Source organism: Heptranchias perlo, chromosome 12 (genome assembly GCF_035084215.1).
Source record: "Heptranchias perlo isolate sHepPer1 chromosome 12, sHepPer1.hap1, whole genome shotgun sequence".
Lineage (NCBI taxonomy): Eukaryota > Metazoa > Chordata > Chondrichthyes > Hexanchiformes > Hexanchidae > Heptranchias > Heptranchias perlo.
In genome coordinates this window covers 52,401,918-52,413,641 of record NC_090336.1, presented here as the reverse complement: position 1 = coordinate 52,413,641, position 11,724 = coordinate 52,401,918, and positions in this window count along the sequence as shown.

Genomic DNA, 11,724 nt, shown 5'->3' with positions numbered 1-11,724 from the left:
GTGTGTTCTCTGAACTCGGTGGTTTTAGCGCTGTGTGTTCTCTGAACTCGGTGGTTTTAGCGCTGTGCGTTCTCTGAACTCGGTGGCTTTCGCGCTGTGTGTTCTCTGAACTCGGGGTGTTCGTGCTGTGTGTTCTCTGAACTCGGGGTGTTAGCGCTGTGTGTTCTCTGAACTCGGTGGTTTTAGCGCTGTGTGTTCTCTGAACTCGGTGGTTTTAGTGCTGTGTTTTCTCTGAACTCGGTGGTTTTAGTGCTGTGTGTTCTCTGAACTCGGTGGTTTTAGCGCTGTGTGTTCTCTGAACTCTGTGGTTTTAGCGCTGTGTGTTCTCTGAACCCGGGGTGTTCGTGCTGTGTGTTCTCTGAACTCGGTGGTTTTAGCGCTGTGTGTTCTCTGAACTCGGTGGTTTTAGCGCTGTGTGTTCTCTGAACTCGGTGGTTTTAGCGCTGTGTGTTCTCTGAATTCGGGGTGTTAGCGCTGTGTGTTCTCTGAACTCGGTGGTTTTAGCGCTGTGTGTTCTCTGAACTCGGGGTGTTAGCGCTGTGTGTTCTCTGAACTCGGTGGTTTTAGTGCTGTGTGTTCTCTGAACTCGGTAGTGTCAGCGCTGTGTGTTCTCTGAACTCGGTGGTTTTAGCGCTGTGTGTTCTCTGAACTCGGTGGTTTTTGCGCTGTGTGTTCTCTGAACTCGGTGGTTATGGCGCTGTGTGTTCTCTGAACTCGGTGGTTTTAGCGCTGTATGTTCTCTGAACTCGGTGGTTTTAGTGCTGTGCGTTCTCTGAACTCGGTGGTTTTAGCGCTGTGTGTTCTCTGAACTCGGTGGTTTTAGCGCTGTATGTTCTCTGAACTCGGTGGTTTTAGTGCTGTGTGTTCTCTGAACTCGGTGGTTTTAGCGCTGTGTGTTCTCTGAACTCGGGGTGTTAGTGCTGTGTGTTCACTGAACTCGGGGTGTTAGCACTGTGTGTTCTCTGAACTCGGTGGTTTTAGTGCTGTTTGTTCTCTGAACTCGGTGGTTTTTGTGCTGTGTGTTCTCTGAACTCAGGAGTGTTAGCGCTGTTTGTTCTCTGAACTCGGTGGTTTTAGCGCTGTGTGTTCTCTGAACTCGGGGTGTTCGTGCTGTGTGTTCTCTGAACTCGGTGGTTTTAGCGCTGTGTGTTCTCTGAACTCGGGGTGTTAGTGCTGTGTTTTCTCTGAACTCGGGGTGTTAGCGCTGTTTGTTCTCTGAACTCGGTGGTTTCAGCGCTGTGTGTTCTCTGAACTCGGTGGTTTTAGCGCTGTGTGTTCTCTGAACTCGGGGTGTTAGCGCTGTGTGTTCTCTGAACTCGGTGGTTTTAGCGCTGTGTGTTCTCTGAACTCGGTGGTTTTAGCGCTGTGCGTTCTCTGAACTCGGTGGCTTTCGCGCTGTGTGTTCTCTGAACTCGGGGTGTTCGTGCTGTGTGTTCTCTGAACTCGGGGTGTTAGCGCTGTGTGTTCTCTGAACTCGGTGGTTTTAGCGCTGTGTGTTCTCTGAACTCGGTGGTTTTAGTGCTGTGTTTTCTCTGAACTCGGTGGTTTTAGTGCTGTGTGTTCTCTGAACTCGGTGGTTTTAGCGCTGTGTGTTCTCTGAACTCTGTGGTTTTAGCGCTGTGTGTTCTCTGAACTCGGTGGTTTTAGCGCTGTGTGTTCTCTGAACTCGGTGGTTTTAGCGCTGTGTGTTCTCTGAACTCGGTGGTTTTAGTGCTGTGTTTTCTCTGAACTCGGTGGTTTTAGTGCTGTGTGTTCTCTGAACTCGGTGGTTTTAGCGCTGTGTGTTCTCTGAATTCGGGGTGTTAGCGCTGTGTGTTCTCTGAACTCGGTGGTTTTAGCGCTGTGTGTTCTCTGAACTCGGGGTGTTAGCGCTGTGTGTTCTCTGAACTCGGTGGTTTTAGTGCTGTGTGTTCTCTGAACTCGGTAGTGTCAGCGCTGTGTGTTCTCTGAACTCGGTGGTTTTAGCGCTGTGTGTTCTCTAAACTCGGTGGTTTTTGCGCTGTGTGTTCTCTGAACTCGGTGGTTATGGCGCTGTGTGTTCTCTGAACTCGGTGGTTTTAGCGCTGTATGTTCTCTGAACTCGGTGGTTTTAGTGCTGTGTGTTCTCTGAACTCGGTGGTTTTAGCGCTGTGTGTTCTCTGAACTCGGGGTGTTAGTGCTGTGTGTTCACTGAACTCGGGGTGTTAGCACTGTGTGTTCTCTGAACTCGGTGGTTTTAGTGCTGTGTGTTCTCTGAACTCGCTGGTTTTTGTGCTCTGTGTTCTCTGAACTCAGGAGTGTTAGCGCTGTTTGTTCTCTGAACTCGGTGGTTTTAGCGCTGTGTGTTCTCTGAACTCGGGGTGTTCGTGCTGTGTGTTCTCTGAACTCGGTGGTTTTAGTGCTGTGTGTTCTCTGAACTCCGGGTGTTAGTGCTGTGTTTTCTCTGAACTCGGGGTGTTAGCGCTGTTTGTTCTCTGAACTCGGTGGTTTCAGCGCTGTGTGTTCTCTGAACTCGGTGGTTTTAGTGCTGTGTTTTCTCTGAACTCGGTGGTTTTAGTGCTGTGTGTTCTCTGAACTCGGTGGTTTTAGTGCTGTGTGTTCTCTGAACTCTGTGGTTTTAGCGCTGTGTGTTCTCTGAACCCGGGGTGTTAGTGCTGTGTGTTCTCTGAACTCGGTGGTTTTAGTGCTGTGTGTTCTCTGAACCCGGGGTGTTAGTGCTGTGTGTTCTCTGAACTCGGTGATTTTAGCGCTGTGTGTTCTCTGAACTCGGTGGTTTTAGCGCTGTGTGTTCTCTGAATTCGGGGTGTTAGTGCTGTGTGTTCTCTGAACTCGGTGGTTTTAGCGCTGTGTGTTCTCTGAACTCGGGGTGTTAGCGCTGTGTGTTCTCTGAACTCGGTGGTTTTAGTGCTGTGTGTTCTCTGAACTCGGTGGTTTTAGTGCTGTGTGTTCTCTGAACTCGGTCGTGTCAACGCTGTGTGTTCTCTGAACTCGGTGGTTTTAGTGCTGTGTGTTCTCTGAACTCGGTGGTTTTAGCGCTGTGTGTTCTCTGAACTCGGTGGTTTTAGCGCTGTATGTTCTCTGAACTCGGTGGTTTTAGTGCTGTGTGTTCTCTGAACTCGGTGGTTTTAGCGCTGTGTGTTCTCTGAACTCGGGGTGTTAGCGCTGTGTGTTCTCTGAACTCGGTGGTTTTAGTGCTGTGTGTGTCCTCTGAACTCGGTGGTTTTTGTGCTGTGTGTTCTCTGAACTCAGGAGTGTTAGCGCTGTGTGTTCTCTGAACTCGGTGGTTTTAGCGCTGTGTGTTCTCTGAACTCAGGGTGTTAGTGCTGTGTGTTCTCTGAACTTGGTGGTTTGAGCGCTGTGTGTTCTCTGAACTCGGGGTGTTAGTGCTGTGTTTTCTCTGAACTCGGGGTGTTAGCGCTGTGTGTTCTCTGAACTCGGTGGTTTCAGCGCTGTGTGTTCTCTGAACTCGGTGGTTTTAGCGCTGTGTGTTCTCTGAACTCGGGGTGTTAGCGCTGTGTGTTCTCTGAACTCGGTGGTTTCAGTGCTGTGTGTTCTCTGAACTCGGTGGTTTTAGTGCTGTGTGTTCTCTGAACTCGGTGGTTTTAGCGCTGTGTGTTCTCTGAACTCGGTGGTTTTAGTGCTGTGTGTTCTCTGAACTCGGTGGTTTCAGCGCTGTGTGTTCTCTGAACTCGGTGGTTTTGGTGCTGTGCGTTCTCTGAACTCGGTGGTTTTAGCGCTGTGTGTTCTCTGAACTCGGTGGTTTTAGCGTTGTGTGTTCTCTGAACTCGGTGGTTTTAGCGCTGTGTGTTCTCTGAACTCGGTGGTTTTAGCGCTGTGCGTTCTCTGAACTCGGTGGTTTTCGCGCTGTGCGTTCTCTGAACTCGGTGGTTTTAGCGCTGTGTGTTCTCTGAACTCGGTGGTTCTGGGCTGTGTGTTCTCTGAACTCGGTGGTTTTAGCGCTGTGTGTTCTCTGAACTCGGTGGTTTTAGCGCTGTGTGTTCTCTGAACTCGGTGGTTGTAGCGCTGTGTGTTCTCTGAACTCGGTGGTTTTAGTGCTGTGTGTTCTCTGAACTCTGTGGTTTTAGCGCTGTGTGTTCTCTGAACTCGGTGGTTTTAGCGCTGTGTGTTCTCTGAATTCGGGGTGTTAGTGCTGTGTGTTTTCTGAACTCGGTGGTTTTAGCGCTGTGTGTTCTCTGAATTCGGGGTGTTAGTGCTGTGTGTTCTCTGAACTCGGTCGTTTTAGCGCTGTGTGTTCTCTGAACTCGGGGTGTTAGCGCTGCGTGTTCTCTGAACTCGGTGGTTTTAGTGCTGTGTGTTCTCTGAACTCGGTAGTGTCAGCGCTGTGTGTTCTCTGAACTCGGTAGTTTTAGCGCTGTGTGTTCTCTGAACTCGGTGGTTATGGCGCTGTGTGTTCTCTGAACTCGGTGGTTTTAGCGCTGTATGTTCTCTGAACTCGGTGGTTTTAGTGCTGTGTGTTCTCTGAACTCGGTGGTTTTAGCGCTGTGTGTTCTCTGAACTCGGGGTGTTAGTGCTGTGTGTTCACTGAACTCGGGGTGTTCGCGCTGTGTGTTCTCTGAACTCGGTGGTTTTAGTGCTGTGTGTTCTCTGAACTCGGTGGTTTTTGTGCTGTGTGTTCTCTGAACTCAGGAGTGTTAGCGCTGTTTGTTCTCTGAACTCGGTGGTTTTAGCGCTGTGTGTTTTCTGAACTCGGGGTGTTAGCGCTGTGTGTTCTCTGAACTTGGTGGTTTCAGCGCTGTGTGTTCTCTGAACTCGGTGGTTTTCGCGCTGTGTGTTCTCTGAACTCGGTGGTTTTAGTGCTGTGTGTTCTCTGAACTCGGTGGTTTTAGTGCTGTGTGTTCTCTGAACTCGGTGGTTTCAGCGCTGTGTGTTCTCTGAACTTGGTGGTTTTAGTGCTGTGTGTTCTCTGAACTCGGTGGTTTTCGCGCTGTGTGTTCTCTGAACTCGGTGGTTTTAGCGTTGTGTGTTCTCTGAACTCGGTGGTTTCAGCGCTGTGTGTTCTCTGAACTCGGTGGTTTTAGTGCTGTGTGTTCTCTGAACTCCGTGGTTTTAGCCCTGTGTGTTCTCTGAACTCGGTGGTTTTAGCGTTGTGTGTTCTCTGAACTCGGTGGTTTTAGCGCTGTGTGTTCTCTGAACTCGGTGGTTTTAGCGCTGTGCGTTCTCTGAACTCGGTGGCTTTCGCGCTGTGTGTTCTCTGAACTCGGGGTGTTCGTGCTGTGTGTTCTCTGAACTCGGGGTGTTAGCGCTGTGTGTTCTCTGAACTCGGTGGTTTTAGCGCTGTGTGTTCTCTGAACTCGGTGGTTTTAGTGCTGTGTTTTCTCTGAACTCGGTGGTTTTAGTGCTGTGTGTTCTCTGAACTCGGTGGTTTTAGCGCTGTGTGTTCTCTGAACTCTGTGGTTTTAGCGCTGTGTGTTCTCTGAACCCGGGGTGTTCGTGCTGTGTGTTCTCTGAACTCGGTGGTTTTAGCGCTGTGTGTTCTCTGAACTCGGTGGTTTTAGCGCTGTGTGTTCTCTGAACTCGGTGGTTTTAGCGCTGTGTGTTCTCTGAATTCGGGGTGTTAGCGCTGTGTGTTCTCTGAACTCGGTGGTTTTAGCGCTGTGTGTTCTCTGAACTCGGGGTGTTAGCGCTGTGTGTTCTCTGAACTCGGTGGTTTTAGTGCTGTGTGTTCTCTGAACTCGGTAGTGTCAGCGCTGTGTGTTCTCTGAACTCGGTGGTTTTAGCGCTGTGTGTTCTCTGAACTCGGTGGTTTTTGCGCTGTGTGTTCTCTGAACTCGGTGGTTATGGCGCTGTGTGTTCTCTGAACTCGGTGGTTTTAGCGCTGTATGTTCTCTGAACTCGGTGGTTTTAGTGCTGTGCGTTCTCTGAACTCGGTGGTTTTAGCGCTGTGTGTTCTCTGAACTCGGTGGTTTTAGCGCTGTATGTTCTCTGAACTCGGTGGTTTTAGTGCTGTGTGTTCTCTGAACTCGGTGGTTTTAGCGCTGTGTGTTCTCTGAACTCGGGGTGTTAGTGCTGTGTGTTCACTGAACTCGGGGTGTTAGCACTGTGTGTTCTCTGAACTCGGTGGTTTTAGTGCTGTTTGTTCTCTGAACTCGGTGGTTTTTGTGCTGTGTGTTCTCTGAACTCAGGAGTGTTAGCGCTGTTTGTTCTCTGAACTCGGTGGTTTTAGCGCTGTGTGTTCTCTGAACTCGGGGTGTTCGTGCTGTGTGTTCTCTGAACTCGGTGGTTTTAGCGCTGTGTGTTCTCTGAACTCGGGGTGTTAGTGCTGTGTTTTCTCTGAACTCGGGGTGTTAGCGCTGTTTGTTCTCTGAACTCGGTGGTTTCAGCGCTGTGTGTTCTCTGAACTCGGTGGTTTTAGCGCTGTGTGTTCTCTGAACTCGGGGTGTTAGCGCTGTGTGTTCTCTGAACTCGGTGGTTTTAGCGCTGTGTGTTCTCTGAACTCGGTGGTTTTAGCGCTGTGCGTTCTCTGAACTCGGTGGCTTTCGCGCTGTGTGTTCTCTGAACTCGGGGTGTTCGTGCTGTGTGTTCTCTGAACTCGGGGTGTTAGCGCTGTGTGTTCTCTGAACTCGGTGGTTTTAGCGCTGTGTGTTCTCTGAACTCGGTGGTTTTAGTGCTGTGTTTTCTCTGAACTCGGTGGTTTTAGTGCTGTGTGTTCTCTGAACTCGGTGGTTTTAGCGCTGTGTGTTCTCTGAACTCTGTGGTTTTAGCGCTGTGTGTTCTCTGAACTCGGTGGTTTTAGCGCTGTGTGTTCTCTGAACTCGGTGGTTTTAGCGCTGTGTGTTCTCTGAACTCGGTGGTTTTAGTGCTGTGTTTTCTCTGAACTCGGTGGTTTTAGTGCTGTGTGTTCTCTGAACTCGGTGGTTTTAGCGCTGTGTGTTCTCTGAATTCGGGGTGTTAGCGCTGTGTGTTCTCTGAACTCGGTGGTTTTAGCGCTGTGTGTTCTCTGAACTCGGGGTGTTAGCGCTGTGTGTTCTCTGAACTCGGTGGTTTTAGTGCTGTGTGTTCTCTGAACTCGGTAGTGTCAGCGCTGTGTGTTCTCTGAACTCGGTGGTTTTAGCGCTGTGTGTTCTCTAAACTCGGTGGTTTTTGCGCTGTGTGTTCTCTGAACTCGGTGGTTATGGCGCTGTGTGTTCTCTGAACTCGGTGGTTTTAGCGCTGTATGTTCTCTGAACTCGGTGGTTTTAGTGCTGTGTGTTCTCTGAACTCGGTGGTTTTAGCGCTGTGTGTTCTCTGAACTCGGGGTGTTAGTGCTGTGTGTTCACTGAACTCGGGGTGTTAGCACTGTGTGTTCTCTGAACTCGGTGGTTTTAGTGCTGTGTGTTCGCTGAACTCGCTGGTTTTTGTGCTCTGTGTTCTCTGAACTCAGGAGTGTTAGCGCTGTTTGTTCTCTGAACTCGGTGGTTTTAGCGCTGTGTGTTCTCTGAACTCGGGGTGTTCGTGCTGTGTGTTCTCTGAACTCGGTGGTTTTAGTGCTGTGTGTTCTCTGAACTCCGGGTGTTAGTGCTGTGTTTTCTCTGAACTCGGGGTGTTAGCGCTGTTTGTTCTCTGAACTCGGTGGTTTCAGCGCTGTGTGTTCTCTGAACTCGGTGGTTTTAGCGCTGTGTGTTCTCTGAACTCGGGGTGTTAGCGCTGTGTGTTCTCTGAACTTGGTGGTTTCAGCGCTGTGTGCTCTCTGAACTCGGTGGTTTTAGTGCTGTGTGTTCTCTGAACTCGGTGGTTTTAGCGCTGTGTGTTCTCTGAACTCGGTGGTTTTAGTGCTGTGTGTTCTCTGAACTCGGTGGTTTCAGCGCTGTGTGTTCTCCGAACTCGGTGGTTTTAGTGCTGTGTGTTCTCTGAACTCCGTGGTTTTAGCGCTGTGTGTTCTCTGAACTCGGTGGTTTTAGCGTTGTGTGTTCTCTGAACTCGGTGGTTTTAGCGCTGTGTGTTCTCTGAACTCGGTGGTTTTAGCGCTGTGCGTTCTCTGAACTCGGTGGTTTTCGCGCTGTGTGTTCTCTGAACTCGGTGGTTTTCGCGCTGTGTGTTCTCTGAACTCGGTGGTTTTAGCGCTGTGCGTTCTCTGAACTCGGGGTGTTAGTGCTGTGTGTTCTCTGAACTCGGTGGTTTTAGCGCTGTGTGTTCTCTGAACTCGGTGGTTTTAGCGCTGTGTGTTCTCTGAACTCGGTGGTTTCAGCGCTGTGTGTTCTCTGAACTCGGTGGTTTTAGTGCTGTGTGTTCTCTGAACTCGGTGGTTTCAGCGCTGTGTGTTCACTGAACTCTGTGGTTTTAGTGCTGTGTGTTCTCTGAACTCGGTGGTTTTAGCGCTGTGTGTTCTCTGAACTCGGTGGTTTTAGCGTTGTGTGTTCTCTGAACTCGGTGGTTTTAGCGCTGTGTGTTCTCTGAACTCGGGGTGTTCGTGCTGTGTGTTCTCTGAACTCGGGGTGTTAGCGCTGTGTGTTCTCTGAACTCGGTGGTTTTCGCGCTGTGTGTTCTCTGAACTCGGTGGCTTTAGTGCTGTGTTTTCTCTGAACTCGGTGGTTTTAGTGCTGTGTGTTCTCTGAACTCGGTGGTTTTAGTGCTGTGTGTTCTCTGAACTCTGTGGTTTTAGCGCTGTGTGTTCTCTGAACCCAGGGTGTTAGTGCTGTGTGTTCTCTGAACTCGGTGGTTTTAGTGCTGTGTATTCTCTGAACTCTGTGGTTTTAGCGCTGTGTGTTCTCTGAACCCGGGGTGTTAGTGCTGTGTGTTCTCTGAACTCGGTGGTTTTAGCGCTGTGTGTTCTCTGAATTCGGGGTGTTAGTGCTGTGTGTTCTCTGAACTCGGTGGTTTTAGCGCTGTGTGTTCTCTGAACTCGGGGTGTTAGCGCTGTGTGTTCTCTGAACTCGGTGGTTTTAGTGCTGTGTGTTCTCTGAACTCGGTGGTTTTAGTGCTGTGTGTTCTCTGAACTCGGTCGTGTCAGCGCTGTGTGTTCTCTGAACTCGGTGGTTTTAGTGCTGTGTGTTCTCTGAACTCGGTGGTTTTAGCGCTGTGTGTTCTCTGAACTCGGTGGTTTTAGCGCTGTATGTTCTCTGAACTCGGTGGTTTTAGTGCTGTGTGTTCTCTGAACTCGGTGGTTTTAGCGCTGTGTGTTCTCTGAACTCGGGGTGTTAGTGCTGTGTGTTCTCTGAACTCGGGGTGTTAGCGCTGTGTGTTCTCTGAACTCGGTGGTTTTAGTGCTGTGTGTGTCCTCTGAACTCGGTGGTTTTTGTGCTGTGTGTTCTCTGAACTCAGGAGTGTTAGCGCTGTGTGTTCTCTGAACTCGGTGGTTTTAGTGCTGTGTGTTCTCTGAACTCGGGGTGTTAGCGCTGTGTGTTCTCTGAACTCGGTGGTTTCAGCGCTGTGTGTTCTCTGAACTCGGTGGTTTTAGCGCTGTGTGTTCTCTGAACTCGGGGTGTTAGCGCTGTGTGTTCTCTGAACTCGGTGGTTTCAGTGCTGTGTGTTCTCTGAACTCGGTGGTTTTCGCGCTGTGTGTTCTCTGAACTCGGTGGTTTTAGCGCTGTGTGTTCTCTGAACTCGGTGGTTTTCGTGCTGTGTGTTCTCTGAACTCGGTGGTTTCAGCGCTGTGTGTTCTCTGAACTCGGTGGTTTTGGTGCTGTGCGTTCTCTGAACTCGGTGGTTTTAGCGCTGTGTGTTCTCTGAACTCGGTGGTTTTAGCGTTGTGTGTTCTCTGAACTCGGTGGTTTTAGCGCTGTGTGTTCTCTGAACTCGGTGGTTTTAGCGCTGTGTGTTCTCTGAACTCTGTGGTTTTAGCGCTGTGTGTTCTCTGAACCCGGGGTGTTAGTGCTGTGTGTTCTCTGAACTCGGTGGTTTTAGCGCTGTGTGTTCTCTGAATTCGGGGTGTTAGTGCTGTGTGTTCTCTGAACTCGGTGGTTTTAGCGCTGTGTGTTCTCTGAACTCGGAGTGTTAGCGCTGTGTGTTCTCTGAACTCGGTGGTTTTAGTGCTGTGTGTTCTCTGAACTCGGTAGTGTCAGCGCTGTGTGTTCTCTGAACTCGGTGGTTTTAGCGCTGTGTGTTCTCTGAACTCGGGGTGTTAGCGCTGTGTGTTCTCTGAACTCGGTGGTTTTAGCGCTGTGTGTTCTCTGAACTCGGTGGTTTTAGTGCTGTGTTTTCTCTGAACTCGGTGGTTTTAGTGCTGTGTGTACTCTGAACTCTGTGGTTTTAGCGCTGTGTGTTCTCTGAACTCTGTGGTTTTAGCGCTGTGTGTTCTCTGAACTCGGGGTGTTAGCGCTGTGTGTTCTCTGAACTCGGTGGTTTTAGTGCTGTGTGTTCTCTGAACTCGGTAGTGTCAGCGCTGTGTGTTCTCTGAACTCGGTGGTTTTAGCGCTGTGTGTTCTCTGAACTCGGTGGTTTTTGCGCTGTGTGTTCTCTGAACTCGGTGGTTATGGCGCTGTGTGTTCTCTGAACTCGGTGGTTTTAGCACTGTATGTTCTCTGAACTCGGTGGTTTTAGTGCTGTGTGTTCTCTGAACTCGGTGGTTTTAGCGCTGTGTGTTCTCTGAACTCGGGGTGTTCGTGCTGTGTGTTCACTGAACTCGGGGTGTTAGCACTGTGTGTTCTCTGAACTCGGTGGTTTTAGTGCTGTGTGTTCTCTGAACTCGCTGGTTTTTGTGCTGTGTGTTCTCTGAACTCAGGAGTGTTAGCGCTGTTTGTTCTCTGAACTCGGTGGTTTTAGCGCTGTGTGTTCTCTGAACTCGGGGTGTTCGTGCTGTGTGTTCTCTGAACTCGGTGGTTTTAGCGCTGTGTGTTCTCTGAACTCGGGGTGTTAGTGCTGTGTTTTCTCTGAACTCGGGGTGTTAGCGCTGTTTGTTCTCTGAACTCGGTGGTTTCAGCGCTGTGTGTTCTCTGAACTTGGTGGTTTCAGCGCTGTGTGTTCTCTGAACTCGGTGGTTTTAGTGCTGTGTGTTCTCTGAACTCGGTGGTTTCAGCGCTGTGTGTTCTCCGAACTCGGTGGTTTTAGTGCTGTGTGTTCTCTGAACTCTGTGGTTTTAGCGCTGTGTGTTCTCTGAACTCGGTGGTTTTAGCGTTGTGTGTTCTCTGAACTCGGTGGTTTTAGCGCTGTGTGTTCTCTGAACTCGGTGGTTTTAGCGCTGTGCGTTCTCTGAACTCGGTGGTTTTCGCGCTGTGTGTTCTCTGAACTCGGTGGTTTTCGCGCTGTTTGTTCTCTGAACTCGGTGGTTTTAGCGCTGTGCGTTCTCTGAACTCGGGGTGTTAGTGCTGTGTGTTCTCTGAACTCGGTGGTTTTAGCGCTGTGTGTTCTCTGAACTCGGTGGTTTTAGCGCTGTGTGTTCTCTGAACTCGGTGGTTTTAGTGCTGTGTGTTCTCTGAGCTCAGGAGTGTTTGCGCTGTGTGTTCTCTGAATTCGGGGTTTTAGTGCTGTGTGTTCTCTGTACCCGGTGGTTGTAGCGCTGTGTGTTCTCTGAACTCTGGGTGTTAGTGCTGTGTGTTCTCTGAACTCGGGGTGTTCGTGCTGTGTGTTCTCTGAATTCGGTGGTTTTAGTGCTGTGTGTTCTCTGAACTCGGTGGTTTTAGTGCTGTGTGTTCTCTGAACTCGGTGGTTTTAGCGCTGTGTGTTCTCTGAACTCGGTGATTTTAGTGCTGTGTGTTCTCTGAACTCGGTGGTTTTAGCGCTGTGTGTTCTCTGAACTCGGGGTGTTAGTGCTGTGTTTTCTCTGAACTCGGGGTGTTAGCGCTGTGTGTTCTCTGAACTCCGTGGTTTTAG